The following is a 15,473-nucleotide window of genomic DNA, read 5'->3' as shown; positions in this document are numbered from 1 at the left end:
GCGCGCGCGCGCGCGTTCCTGGGAAACTCTCAATGCGCAGGACGATGCCTGGTCCTACTGGTTTGTAGAGAGAGGGAAAAACGCCAATCCCTAGTGCGCATGACAGAAAAGCGGTTTCTTCCCTACGCCTGGCGAGCCCTAGAATTGTTTGGAAGGAAAAGAGCAAGAAGGGGGCGTGGTGTAGGGAGTGGGGCGGGGCTACGGAGCGGCCTGGCTTAAATATTGTTTCACCTTTTGGCGCCAAATGATTGGTATTCATACTTACTCAAGCCGGTTGGTAAGTTTACACTAAAGAAGTGTCCAATTAAGCGCCCTTTAGAGTTTTCATTTGTTTCTTTTGGAAATTTTTGTAGTAAAGCTAATGGATGTTTGTGTAAGTCAGAATTTTGATTTTCTTCTAGGGATTTACAGGCTGGAAAGGTGCACAAGGGAATCTTCTGGGATACTTTTACATTCCTTATCTTTGAACAGTTGGTTACAAGGGCGTACACATAAAAAACCATCAAGCTGTACCCGTTGAGATTAGTGCACTTTATGCACTTTAGAATGTATGTTATACCTCAATTTGTTTTTAAATGCAGTAGTTACAGAGATGCCAAATCTGAAATTCAACATGGGAACAAAACACATAGGCTTGTAACAAATATTTGAGATTTTTTTTCCCCAGGCATTTGTAAATGCAAATACAAATCAAAATGTGCACTGTCTTTAGAAAGTATTAGTCAAATGATAATAGTTGCAATTACATCTCACCTCAATTTCTCTCCTAAACTCACTCTAGTTGGCTGACTCCCTCACCCTGACACTGAAGGCTTTTTCTAGGACACTAGTGATCTGCATGTTAACAAAGCCAATTGTTTCTGCTCAGTATTCATCTTACTTCACTGACAGCTGTATTCTACAGTCACCACGCCCTCCTTGAAGCTGCTTTACTATCTTGCCTTCAGTTGAGCCTCACCTGATTGCTTTTTCTCCTTCCTCACTAGCTGCTTCTTCTGAAACTTCTTGGTTGGTCCTCTCTGTGATTTCTAGGCATTGGTTTGCCCTAGAAATCCTAGTAGGATGCTGTACTGGCCCCTTTTTCTCTTTGTATCTGCACACTCCTCCAGATAAACCTCAATCTGGACGTAAAAGACCTCAGTCTTACCTGTCATTCCCACTCTGGGAACTTTGGACATATGTATTCAACTCTTTGCAGGACATCTCTTGGATATAGAATAGGCAGCTGAAACATTATGTGGCCAAAAAATAAAATTCTTGATTCCCCCTCTCTTAGTCTTCCATCTCAGTAAAAAGCCCCAAGGTCCATCAGGTTGCTCAAGACAAAAATTTCCATTCTAATTCTTTATTGTTTCTCTCTTCATCCCTTCCTCATGTACTCCATCAACAAGTCCCATAAACTCAACCTCCAAAACATATCCTGCATTTGATCACTAATTTCCATCTGCATAGCAACACCCTAGTCCAAGGTTCTATCATCTCTTGCCTCTACTAAGATAATGGATTCCCAACTGATCTCCCTGTGTCCTCTCTTTGCTTCCTTAAATAAGATCAAGCTGTTTCTCTTGAAAACCCTCCAAGTGCTTACCACTTTACTTAAACCCAAACTTCCTAAACTCATTACTAGCACTTAAAAAGTCCTACTTGATCTTCTACCCACCTAACTGCTCCCCCACTTAGTATTTGCTCTCTTCCTCCTTAGCCTGCTACCCTCCAGTGGTTCCCTGAATGTGTCACATGCATTCTCACACTAGAGAATTGGCATTGTCTGTTCCCTTTACTTACTACTTATCCACCAGTCTTCATATGACTCCATTTTGTCATTGATCTCAGCTTGAATGTTACCTCTTAAAAGTCATATTAGAGCCATCATATTAGTCCACTCTATTTTTTTCTTTTTTTTTTTTTAATTTTTTTTTCAACGTTTATTTATTTTTGGGACAGAGAGAGACAGAGCATGAACGGGGGAGGAGCAGAGAGAGAGGGAGACACAGAATCGGAAACAGGCTCCAGGCTCTGAGCCATCAGCCCAGAGCCCCACACAGGGCTCGAACTCCCGGACCGCTAGATCGTGACCTGGCTGAAGTCGGACGCTTAACCGACTGCGCCACCCAGGCGCCCCAGTCCACTCTAAATATTAGTCCACTCTAAATATTAAACTGATGTCCTTGTTTATTAACTGATTTCTTTCCTCACTCAGTAAGTATGTAAGTTTCACGACAGTGGAAAACTTCTCTATTTTGTTCACTACTATAATCCCTAAGGTATAGTGCCTAGCCCCTATTAGAAACTAATATATAATAAATGCTCAATAAATATTCGTTGAATGAATGAATGAGGAAAATGATAATTATAGATATGCCATGCTTTTATTATAATGTATGGGCTGTACATAAAAAGAATAGGGGCACCTGGGTGGCTCAGTCAGTTAAGCCTCTGACTTCATGTCAGGTCATGATCTTGCATTTCGTGAGTTCAAGCCCCACGTCAGGCTCTGTGCCGACAGCTCAGAGCCCAGAGCCTGCTTCAAGTTCTGTTTCCACTCTCTCTGCCCCTCCCCTGCTCACACTGTCTCTGTCTCTCAAAAATGAATACACATTAAAAAAAATTTTTAAAGAATATAAACATATTCTTATGTAATATGGAAATAATAGCTGCATTTATTTTTTTATTTTTTTAATACTGCCTTTTATACTCACAGGGTTGATAAAAAGATAAAATGAGCTTATATTCATAAATAATTCTTTTTAACAGTACATCATTCATGATAATTTATTAAAATTTCATTTTAAGTGCATTTTTATACTACAAAAAAATGCAGTCTTATGACTTATATGTGCAAGTATTGAAGGCTATAAAGTGAATAGAGATACCCTCTAAAATCTTTTTCCATCTTCGGTGACAATTTGCACCCCATAGGCAATTGCTAATAACATTTTCTTTTGTATGCTTTCAGAATTTTTCTATGTACATAAACTGTTCTTAAAAAAATACACAAATGAGCTCATACCTCAATTACTACTCAGTTTTTTTCACTTAACAATACATATCAACTTAAAAGAATTCTAATATGATCTCTGAAATATTTGTCTAAAAGTATAAGTATCAGGAAATATGTGAAAATATCTATATAATATAGTATTGATAACTTAATATATTAATAATTAACCATCAATTTAAACTTCATGTAATGTTATTATAAATTAAATAGTATCAGATAGTATTCTTTATATAATATAATATTGAATAAGTTATTGATATTATTAATATCATTTTTCTCATAGTGTGAATGCTACGCTATCCTCTCAGTTAAAGCTTGTATGCAGAATAGGCCATATACACTCTTGACCACTGAGTTCTGTGTGGCACATCCTACTTTTCTGTATCAACCAAAATACATTTTACTCTGTATCATGAGTGTGTTCTGAGATTAGTGCCACCCCACGAAAGATGGAAAGGTAGCTTAGTGTAGTGATTAAGTGAATGGACTCAAGCCAGGCTGTATTCAAATCTTGCCTTTACCACTTAAGTTCTTCAGGATATTTGGCAAGTTGCTTAACCTCTTGTTATCTTGGTTTTTGTGTTTGTAAAAAGGGGTAATGGTTATCCTACCTCACTGTTGTTCTGTCAGAGCTGTTATGAGGATTAAATGAACTAACATTTATAAAGTGCTTAAAACAGAGTGAGTCAGTTTAAATCTTCCAAGAAACAGATGCTAAAATGGGATTAGACACAGAAGGGATTTATTAGGGAGAAGTTCTGGGAGGAAGGAGGGGAAGAGGAGGAGTAGGCAGGGAGCTTGCAGATTGCAGTATTTTTCTGACACCTGTAAAAGGACAAAGGGAAGGCTGGGCAGAGCCTCAGAACACGGTACAGTTCTAAGAAAGGCTCAGCCGGATTCATGGAGAGGCCTGAACCAAAGCTCCCTGGTAGAGGAATCTCATATCAGGCAAGAAAAGCTGGCACAAGTATATCTGCCACTCAGTCATCAGCTGGCAGCAGTGGTTAGTTGGGCGGGAAAGGGAACATGGCCTCAGCATTCAGTGGCAGCAGCTGGGGACCATCAATCAGTAATGCTCCCCACAGCAGGCTCTCTTGTAGGCAGGCATCTGAATAGTGCTTCTCTATGATTGCCACACAGAGCATGGCAAACAGTAAATACTAATAAGTGTTTGATAAATAATGATTTAATACATAAGAGTATAGAGCAATGTTCTCCAATAAAAATAGAATGAGAATCACATATATAATTGTAAATTTTCTTATAGCCAAATTTATAATGAAAAATTAAAATTAGGGGTGCCTGGGTGGCTCAGTCAGTTAAGCATCCAATTTGGCTCAGGTCATGATCTCACAGTTCCTGAGTTCAAGCTCCATATCGGGCTCCGCGTGCTGACAGCTCAGAGCCTGGAGCCTGCTTCACATTCTGTGTCTCCCTCTCTCTGCCCCTCCCCTGCTCATGCTCTCTGTCTCTGTCTCTCTCTCTCTCTCAAAATTAAATAAATGTTAAAATAAATAAATAAAAATAAGTTTCTAAAAAAATTTAAGTTAGCACTCATTTTCATATTTCTTGAATATGATTACATAATTAATTATGTAATTAAATAATATCAATTTAATAACCCTGTATCAAACCCTAAATTTTGGTAACAGAGAATATTTTTTTTCATTTACTCAGAGACCTTTTACTAAAATTAACTTACATAAGGCCATAGAGAAAAGCTCAAAAAATTCTAGAAAGTAGGATAGTGTAGCAGTTAGCCTGTCTGGGGGTAAACCCTACCTTCACCCTTGGCTAATAACCATGGGCAGTTTTCTCTTGAGCATCCTCAGTTAGATATCACCAATTAGGAAAAGTATGGACCATAATGCTTCAGCAATGTCCTGGTGGCCCCCCTGTGCAGGAGAAACTAAAGATTAATATTTTAGTTGCTGACGATCTCAAGAGGGAGGGTGGAAGGCAGGGGGAGCAGCCAAGATGACTCTAGTAGCTGGAAGCTGTGTAGAGGCAGGAGTCTTGGGGGAGGTAGGTGGCTCCAGGTAGCAGCTAGCTGCCAACCATCATGGAAGTATTTCAATATTTTAACAAGTGGCACAGCTTTACTGTCACAGTGTGACTCACTAATTCTCCCAGGCTAAGGCTGTTCCTCTTCCTCTGAGAGCTAGTTTTTCATTGTTTTGGTTTATTTCATTAGGCTTAGGGGGAGGAGGCACTGATGATCTAGCTTCGCTGCTAGATCTTACCACCAAAGATCTGAAGGAGACACTATTTGAGTTATTAAAACCAGATTAGCCCTCCTAACTAATCAACCAAATCACCAAGTTCTGTTGCTTTTAACTCCTAAACTCATCTGAAATCTATCTTTTCATCCCACTGTCACAGCCCTGATATATGCCGTGATCCTTTTTCCTCTGGAGTCTTGAAGGTTTTCCTTCTTTTTTTTTTTTTTTTAAGCAATAAACATTACTGATATATCATTATTGATATATAATACATTGATATATAAATCATGTACCATACACTATAACCATGTAAAACGTACAATTTAGGGGCGCCTGGGTGGCTCGGTCAGTTAAGCGTCTGACTTCAGCCCAGGTCATGATCTCGCGGTCTGTGAGTTCGAGCCCCGCATCGGGCTCTGTGCTGACAGCTCAGAGCCTGGAGCCTGCTTCGGATTCTGTGTCTCCCTTTCTCTCTGCCCCTCCCCTGTTCATGCTCTGTCTCTCTCTGTCTCAAAAAAAAGTTTAAAAAAATTTTTTTAAAAAATAAATAAAATAAAACGTACAATTTAATGGTTGTTAGTATATTTACAGAATTATGCAACCATCACCAAAATCAAATTTAAAACATATTTATCACCCCAGACAGAAACCCTATATTCTTTAGCAGTCATTCCCCATTTCCACCCAACTACCCCTTTCCCCAGCTCTAAGCAAACACCAATCTACTTTCTGCCACTATGGTTTTTTTTGTACTCTAGATATTTCACAGAAATTGAATAATATAATATGTGGTCATTTGTGACTACCTTCTTTCATTTAGCATAATGCATTCAAAGTTCATCCATGTTGTAGCATGTATCAGTACTTCATTTATTGCTGAATCACACTCCATTGTATGAACAGAACATATTTGATTATCCATTCATCACTTGATACTCTTTGGCTATTATTAATAATGCTGCTATGAACATTCATGTACAAGTTTTTGTGTGGACATAATGTTCCCATTTCTCATGGACATGTACCTTGAAATGAAAGTGTTTATGATACAGTATCTAAAAAATGATTGCCTAATTCAGGGCTACCTGTGTTTTCATATGAGAATTTTACAGTTTTGGCTCATACAGATATTTGGTAGATATTTGGTTCATTTTAAGTTAATTTGTATATATGGTGTGGGATAAGAGGTCCAACTTCATTCTGTAGCATGTGGATATCCAGATGTCCCAACACCACTTGTTGAAAAGACTATTCTTTCAACATTGAATGGTCGTGGCAACTTTATCAGAAATCAGTTGATCATATATGTATGAGATTTTGTTTTTCCCTGAATTTCCAGTTCTGTTTTATTGATCTGTATGTCTCCCTTGATGCTATTACCACGTCTTCATTACTATAGTTTTGAAATGAGGAAATGTGAGTCTTCCAACTATGTTCTTTTTTAAAATTGTTTTAGCTATTCTGGGCTCCTTAAATTTCCATGTAAAATTTTAAATCAGCTTATTGATTTTTATAAAAAAGCAAGCTAGAATTTCAAGAAACTACATGGAATCTGTAGATCAGTTTGGGGAGTTGCCCTTTTTTTTTTAATTTTTTTTTTAACGTTTATTTATTTTTTTGAGACAGAGAGAGCGCGTGAACAGGGGAGGGGCAGAGAGAGAGGGAGACACAGGATCTGAAACAGGCTCCAGGCTCTGAGCTGTCAGCACAGAGCCCGACGCGGGGCTCGAACTCACAGACCATGAGATCATGACCTGAGCTGAAGTCTGACGCCCAACTGACCGAGCCACCCAGGTGCCCCTTTTTTTTTTTTTTTTTTTTTTTAAAGGAGTTGCCCTTTTAACAATATTAAGCCTTCCAGTCTGTGAACAGGGATGTCTTTCCATTGATTCATGTCTTCTTAATTTTTTTCAGCAATATCTTGTAGTTTTCAGATTACAAGTTTTGCAATTCTATTAAATTTATTAAGTATTCTTTTTGATGCTTATATTAATGCAGTTGTTTTTATTGTTAAGTTCATTTATCTATATTTATAGAGACAGAGCTCCCACATGAGCAGGGAAGGGCCAGAGTGGGAATCCCAAGCCGTCTCTGAGCTATCAGCATGGAGCCCAACTAAGCAGGGCTCAATCTCAATCTCACAAACTATGAGATCATGATCTGAGCCAAAATCAAAAGTCAGGTGCTTAACCTACTGAGCCACCCAGTACCCCCCACCTTTTTTTTTTTTTTTTAAGGTAATGCAGTTGTTTGCTTAATTTCATTTTTGGTTTGTTCATTGCTGCTATACAGAAATGCAATAGAATTTGTATTGTATATTTACCTTGTATCCTGCAATTTTGCTGAATGTGTTTATTAGTTCTAATACTTTTTAGTGGATTTCTTACATTTTTTTGTATGTAATAATATGTGATCTAAAAGTAGAGATAGTTTTACTTCTTTTTATTTGCTAATATAGATGCCTTTTATTTAATTATTTAATTTTCCTACCTAGTGTCCCTGACTAGACCTCCAGTACAATGCTGAATAGAAGTGGCAAGAGTAGAGAACCATCTCTTGTTCCTGTTCTTGGAAGGAAACCATTCTGTTTCATCATTAAGTATAATGTGAGTTTGGATTTTTCACAGATGCCCTTTATTAGCTTGAAGAGGTTTCCTTCTCTTCCTAGGTGGTTGTATATTTTTATTATGAAGGAATGTTGAATTTTATTACATGGTTTTTCTACATTTTTCGAGATGATCATGTGGTTTTTCTTTTATTCAATTGATATAGTGGATGGTATTAATTGATTTAAATCAACCTTACATTCCTGATATAAATCCCACTTGGTTATGGTGTTTAGTTCTTTTTATATATTGATAAATTCCACTTGCTAGTATTTTATTGAGGATTTTTACACCTATATCCATAAGAGATATTGGTTTCTTTTCTTGTGATGTCTTTGTCTGGTTTTGATATCCAGATAATACTAGCCTGATAGAATGAGGTGAGAATTGTTCTCTCCTTTTCTATTTTTTGAAAGTGTTTGTGAAGAATTCTATTAATTCTTTATTTTAAACATTTTTTAAAATGTCTATTTATTTTCAGTAGTGGGGAGCAGGGAGGGATAGAGAGAGAGGAAGACAGAGGATCTGAAAAGGGCTCTGCGCTGAGAGTGGAGAGCCTGACGTGGGGCTCGAACTCACAACCATTAGACCATGACCTGAGCCAAAGTCAGACCCTTAACTGAATGAGCCACCCAGGTGCCCCAACAATTATATTAATTCTTTAAATTTTTGGTAGAAGTCAATAGTGAAATCTGGGCCTGGGCTTTTCTTTGTGGGTAGTCTTTAAATTACTAATCCAATCTTTCACTATATATCTATTCAGATTTTCTACTTTTTCTTGTGTCAGTTTTGGTAGTTTGCGTCTTTCTAGTAATATGTCTTTTTCATCTAAGTTATCTAATTTGTTGGCCCACAGTAGTTCATAGTATATCCCTTTATAATTCTTTTTATATCTGTAAGGTCAATGTTAAGTCTCTTCTTTCATTCTTAATTTTACTAATTGGTAATTTAGTAATGTGAGTCTTCTTGTTTTTCTTGGTTGGTTTAGCTAAAGGTTTGTCAATTTTATTGATCTTTTCGAAGAACCAATGTTTAGTTTCAGTGGTTTTCTCTATTTTTTAAAAATGCTCTCTTTCATTATCTCCTTCCTTTTGCATCTTTAGTTTTAGTTTTCTTCCCCACTCCTTTCAAAGTATTTTAAAGTGGATATTTCTTCTTTTTCTAATTTTGGCATTGAACCCCTAAGTTACCTTCTAAACACTGCTTTAGCTGCATCCCATAACGTTTGTCAGGTTGTGTCATCATTTCATTGTTGTCAAGGTATTTACTAATTTTCCTTTTGATATCCTCTTTGTCCATTGGTTACTTAGAATTGTGTTATTTATTTCCACAAAGTTCTGAATTTCCCCAGTTTCTTTCTGTTATTAATTTCAACTTCACTCTATTGGGATCAAAGAGCATGCTTTGTGTGATTTCAGTTCTTTCTAATTTATTGGGATTTGGTTTATGGCCTAGCATATAGTCTAATCCAGGGAATGTTCCATTCCTTGAGAAAAATCTGCATTCTTCTGTTACGTTAAGTGCTCTATAGATGTCCATTAAGCCAGATGATGTGTAGTGTTGTTCAAGTCTTTTACTTCCTTGTTGATCTTCTGCCTAAATATTCTATCCATTATTGTAAATAGGGTATTGAAGTCTACGACTGTTACTGTTGAACTGTCTATTTCTCTCTTCATTTCTGACGGTTTTTGTTTCAGGTACTTTAGGGCATACTTGTATATATCTTTATAATTGTTATATATTTCTGATGTATTGGCTCTTTTACTATTATAAAATTTCCCTCTATATCTAGTAACATTTCTTTTTGTTTTATATTTTCTTTTGTCTGATATTAGTATAGTCACCTCTTGTGACTTTGTTAAATTAATACTTGTTATTAGATGGCAAGTTGCAGTTTATTAAAAGACCATAAGAGAAATTGAAATAGAGAAATTTATTACTCACAAGTCCTGGAGGAAGTACACAGTATGCCTTGAGGGTCAGTGAGTAGAGTGCTTGGGGGTTCCCGGGCTAAGGCCAAATTTGTTGATTCAAACCAAAAAATAGCAGGGTTTGGGTAAATTTCACAGGGTTTTTATCTAAGGGATGCACAAGGTGAAGGTCCTAGGAAGAGGGTGGGGACTGGTTATCATGTCAGCCATTGAGGGAGTCACAGCAGGAACTTACATTTTCCTATGACTCTATGGACTGTTACAAGGACATACACACACAGGAGGGGTTGGTGTCAGTTCAAGGCCCCTGCAGGCTGCCTCGAAACACCAATTGTATGCCAAGGCAGCACTATTATGCCTTTAGCTTAACTAAACTCAATGACAACTACACTGTCTATGAGATAACATCCTTAGATGGTCTCACAGCTCTCTAAGCCACCATTAGGAAGATTAATTATTCTCCTTTCCCATCTAGATGCAGAAGGGCAAAAGTAAGGGCCATCCTAAATTTATGAGATTGACTTTAAAATTTAACTTTAAAGAATCTTATTAAATATTTTATAATGTTCTCATTCATGCATAAAATGTTTAAACCAAGCTAGAGAAAATTCTAAATGTTCAAAGGGGTACTATCACATGAAATCCTGTATTACAGTTAAATGAAGATTTGGCCATCTGAAGGGTAACTAATCACTGACGTAATTATTTGGCAGGTTTTAATGTGGGGAATAAGCTTAGGAATCCCCTGGGCTTACACCAGTGGGTTAACAAGGCATAAAGAAGTACAAAGCCATAGGATGCTCACACCCGAGTTTGGGTAAACAAGATTAGGCGAATAAGGATAGAGAAGGGGGACTTAGGCCCCTAGAATAGAGTAAAGGGGGTCTGGAGCCCCCATAATAGAGTAGGGAGGTGCAAAGGCACCCAGAATAGAGTAGGAGGGTACAGAGACCCCAGAATAGGGAGGGAGGGGCAAAGGCCCAGAATAGGGAGGTGCAAAGACACCAAAATAGAACATAGGTATACGGGGCGCCTGGGTGGCGCAGTCGGTTAAGCGTCCGACTTCAGCCAAGTCACGATCTTGCGGTCCGTGAGTTCGAGCCCCGCATCGGGCTCTGGGCTGATGGCTCGGAGCCTGGAGCCTGTTTCCGATTCTGTGTCTCCCTCTCTCTCTCTCTGCTCCTCCCCCGTTCATGCTCTGTCTCTCTCTGTCCCAAAAATAAATAAACATTGAAAAAAAAATTAAAAAAAAAAAAAAAAGAACATAGGTATATGAAATAAACAAGATTAGGTATTCAGGGTGGAAGCACCCCCTGATTTAGTACTATAGCAGAAAGCTGCTTTCACAGGAGGGAAGGACCAGAATAGGTAACAGGTAAATTGGGCTATAGACTGCTGTGCTGCAGGTGAAGCAGCCCAGAGTGGAGATGATTAACAAAAGAAAAGATGCCTTGTTAACTCTGAGGTCACACATCCTACTGGTCTCATCCCCTAGGCTAGCTAAGACAAACAGAGGTGGTGCCTCATGTCTGCTGTAAACAACCTTCTGCCCACTACCGGGTGTCAGGATTTTCCTTTGTATTAACCCAAACCCCTAACCCTGAATATCTGCAAGAACCCCTTTCCCTCACATCCACAAGTTAATGTTCACAGATTCATTGTCTCTCTGTACATGTCCATGCCGTGTATGTAAGCCTTCTGATCCTAATAAAAATGGGGCAAGGACCCTTATTCGGGGCTCTTGTCTTTTCCCAAACATTAGCCATCTCCCACTTTTATCCTGCATCTCCTGCTAGACAAGAGAGAACTTTAGACCCAGAGTCTACAATAGTTTTAATATATGTTCTTGCAGTTGTCCAAAGGCAGAAGGAAAACTGAAACTTAGACACCAGACTTAAATTTTGAAGTCTGGTCAATTTCAGAAGAAGAAAGAGTGTATTCACTTAGCATTGACATCTCTGACACAAATAGCAGTTCTTCCTACACAGAAGGCCCAAGGCAGAGGAAGGATCATAAATGATACAGAGTCAGGACAACAAAAAGTGCTTGAACTGGACCTGGACAGAAAGGCTTATCTGAGCATACCATGGATATCACAGGTTTGCTACCCATGAACACTGGCAGTTAATACAGAGCAACGTTGCATACTAACTCTTATTTCCTCTTTTTTTTTTTGTATTTTTTTTTTAATGTTTCTGGCTGAGAGAGAGAGAGAGTAGGGGAGGGGCAGAGAGAGAGGGAGACAGAGGATCTGAAGCAGGTTCTATACTGACAGCAGAGAGCCTGACATGGGGCTCGCACCCACAAACCATGAAATCATGACCTACAGTGAAGTCAGATGCTTAACCGACTGAGTCACCGAGGCGCCCCGCATACGAACTTATATTTACCTATTAGATGAATTATAGTAGGTTAAGTATCAAATTTTATAAGTGTATTCTGATATACCATACTTAAGTATCCGTCTAAAATTCAGTCATTCTAGAAAATGGCCACTTAATTGTTGTTCTGGACTGAACGATTCTGTCTCCCTGAAATTCATATGTTGAAGCCCTAACTGCCCCCCATGCCATGGTATTAAGAGGTGGGGCCTTTGGGAGATCATTTGGTTTAGATGGGGCCATGAGAATGGGACTCTCATGATGAGAAGAGTGCCTTTATTGGAAGAGGAAGAGACACCAGAGCTGTTTTTCTCTATCATGTGGGGGTCCAGCAAGAAGGCAGACATCTGCAGATGAGGAAGAGGGCTCTTACCAAGAACCAAAACTGCCTGTACCTTGATCTTAGACTTTCCAGCCCCCAAAACTGTGGGAAGTAAATATCTATTGTTTCAGCCACCAAGGCTATGATATTTTCTTGTAGCAGCCTGAACAGGCTAAGTCCTTTTTAAAAATTAAAGCAAATCAATATGCTTGTGGTTCTGAATATTTCCATTCTAAGTAATATTTGGATCTGACAGTTTAGGGGGCGTTTGCTATCACGGAAGCCTAATATATTAGTTATCTATTGCTTCCCCAAATTACCTCAAGATTTACTAAATTAAAACAATAGGCATGCTCTCTCACAGTTTTCTGTGTGTCAGGAATTCGGGAATGGCTTAATTCCTGGTGGTTCTGGCTCCAGGTCTTTCATGAGGTTGTTGACAAGGTGTCGATCGAAGGACATTCATCTGAAGGTTTAACTGGTGCTGGAGGATACACTTCCAAAGTGGCTTCCCTGTGGCTGGCGTGTGGGAGGTGCTGGCTGGTGGAAGGCTGTAGCACCTTTCCACGAAGGCCTCTCCATAGGCTGCTTGAGGCCTCCGTGGCTGGCTTCCTCTGGAGTGAGCCATCCAAGAAAGCAAGGCAGACGTAGTGATGTCTTTTATGACCTGGCCTCAGAGGCCACTCACTGTCAGTCACTTCCACAACATCTTGTTTGTCTTAAAGGTCAGACTTGTTCATTGTGGGAGAGGAACACACAAGCATATGACACAAGCAGACAAGGATTACTGGGGGACATCTTGGAGGCTGGCTCCCACACCTAACAGCTCCGTTTTAACTGTCATGATAGCTTAGGTCTGGTGGCTAAGAACCTGGTTCTGGAGTCAGACGGACCAGCATTCCAATTTTAATTGCACTACCTACTTACACTTTCTAATCCTCTGTTTCCTTATCTGTTGTGTGGAAATGATAGACCCACCTCACAGGTTTGCTATAAGCATTACATGAGTTAATGCACACAGAATAATTCTTTCTGTCAAATCATGTCATATCCCAACTCAAAATCTTCAGACTTACCAGAACCTGACCCACCTACAACTGACTTAGCTACGACCACTATTGCCACTACTACTCCTACCACCACCACCAGCTGATCTTGTTTCTTCTCAGTATCACCTTCCCTCACTCCACTCTATCCTTCTTCTTCAGACATGCCAAGCCTTCTCCTACCTCAGGGCCTTTGCACTTGCTGTCCCTCTGCTTGGAACACTTTTACCTAATGTTTTCATGAATCATTTGCCACTTCATTCAGGTCTCTACCTAACTCACTTCCTCAGAGACCTTCCCTGACCATTCCTCTTATCTTTTAATCCTTCTTGACTTTTCTATGTATAGCATTTACCACTACTTGATATTATATATTTGTTGGCCTATTTTGATTATTGTGGCTCTCCTTCATTAGTATGTCACTTCTATGAGGACTGTGTCTCATTCACCACCTTTCTTTAGTGCTTAAATGTATGCCTACAGTAGGCATTTCAAAAATACTTGTTTAAAAATTAAGTAATGCATATGAACTACTCAGCACATTGCTCAACCCACAGCATCATAAGAGTTCAATAAATCTTAGCTGACTTCAACTTCATCATCATCAACATCCTTCCCATTATCCCCTGACCATCCTAATATCTCACATGTATATGGTACTTTACAGTTTTCAAATTCCTTTGTTGTTTATAGAGAATATGTTATAATACTTTGAAAACAAAGCTGTAATTGTATAGCTATAGCTGAAATGATCTGACAACTAATAAAACTGGGAAGCGCAAGGGGAGGATTTGTCTCTTGTAGTCCCTGCCTGAGAATTGGTCTTTCCCCCCAAAATACGCAGGCTTTCCTTCGGACAAATGAGTCTATTATGAACAGGTCATTTTAAGTTCATTTATGATTTGACTCTTAAAAGAGTCTTTAGTGACTGGGTAGTGTCCTGGCTCTTTCTTGCCCACACTCTAAAGCAGAGGGTCATGTTTTATGACTCTTCAACCTTGGAGTTGCCCTAGAAGCTCAGTAATTTCTTCCACACCCTCGCTATCCCCTTCGTCTACCCTCACTGTCCCTAAAAATCGGATCCCCTTGCAGGGCTGCTTGCCTATATTGTGCCTTCATGTTAATTAGGAAAAGGCAACCTTTTGTCCTGGCAGAGGAAGCCCTCCAGGGGACCTGATTTGGTGTGGACAATGGCCAGGGCACATGGCTTTGCCAACGAAACAGAGGCTGAATTTGAGCCCCAGTCAGCCCTTGGCTGGAGGCCCTAGAGCACAGTGGCAGGCAGTGGACACCTCTGTTCCCTCGTGCTGCTCACAGGCTGCATGTATCTCCATTGTCATCCTAGGAGATGAGTACCCTGCTGAATTATACCGAGTAGAGGAATCTTCGCTGAGAGGCAGTCTAGCACGGTGGGGACTGCAGACCAAAGCATGGAAGAGTGAAGGTTCTAAAGTCAGATGTCCTGGCCTTGAATCCTGCGTCTCCCAATTAATAACCCGAGACCTCAGGCAAGTGATGCAGTCTCTCTTACCTCGGTCTTGGGTTCTTGTGAGGCTTACATAAGTTAATATATGTAATCCATACTCAATACACGTTATTTTGTTAATACAGGGTAGCCCAGAAAATCTAGGAATGTTGTTCAAAATGCCTCCTCATGTGCTAATGAAAATGCAGCTCCACCTAAGAATGTTTCACTTCCATGCCTTCCACCCACCCTTGCTGGACTCAGCATTGAGTCATTCAGCAAGCATCTGAACACTTACTGTACACGGTGATAGACAAAAACATTTAAAGAGGCAGCCCCTAGCCCCAAAGTATGTTCCCTACTTCTCAAAAGGTCAATCAAAATAAGAGAATGCTATTACAAATGGGACCCTATCAGGAAGCATGCAATAGGCCTTCTGGCTTACTGGACTGGAATCATCCTTTAGAGATAGATCACCTTTGAATTCAACCTCCTTTAC

General features: G+C 39.4%; 1 long non-coding RNA gene across 1 annotated transcript; it reads left to right on the top strand.

Moving 5' to 3' along the window:
• Window positions 1-90: 90 nt before the first annotated feature.
• LOC109500836 lies at window positions 91-15,012 on the top strand. Its single transcript, XR_002158616.1, has 3 exons — window positions 91-277; window positions 7,718-7,829; window positions 14,855-15,012. It is a non-coding gene; the product is annotated as an uncharacterized LOC109500836 (long non-coding RNA).
• The last annotated feature ends 461 nt before the right edge of the window (window positions 15,013-15,473 follow it).

Source organism: Felis catus, chromosome B3 (genome assembly GCF_018350175.1).
Source record: "Felis catus isolate Fca126 chromosome B3, F.catus_Fca126_mat1.0, whole genome shotgun sequence".
NCBI lineage: Eukaryota > Metazoa > Chordata > Mammalia > Carnivora > Felidae > Felis > Felis catus.
The sequence above is the reverse complement of the archived record's forward strand: the minus strand, read 5'-3'. Positions and strand labels throughout refer to the sequence as shown.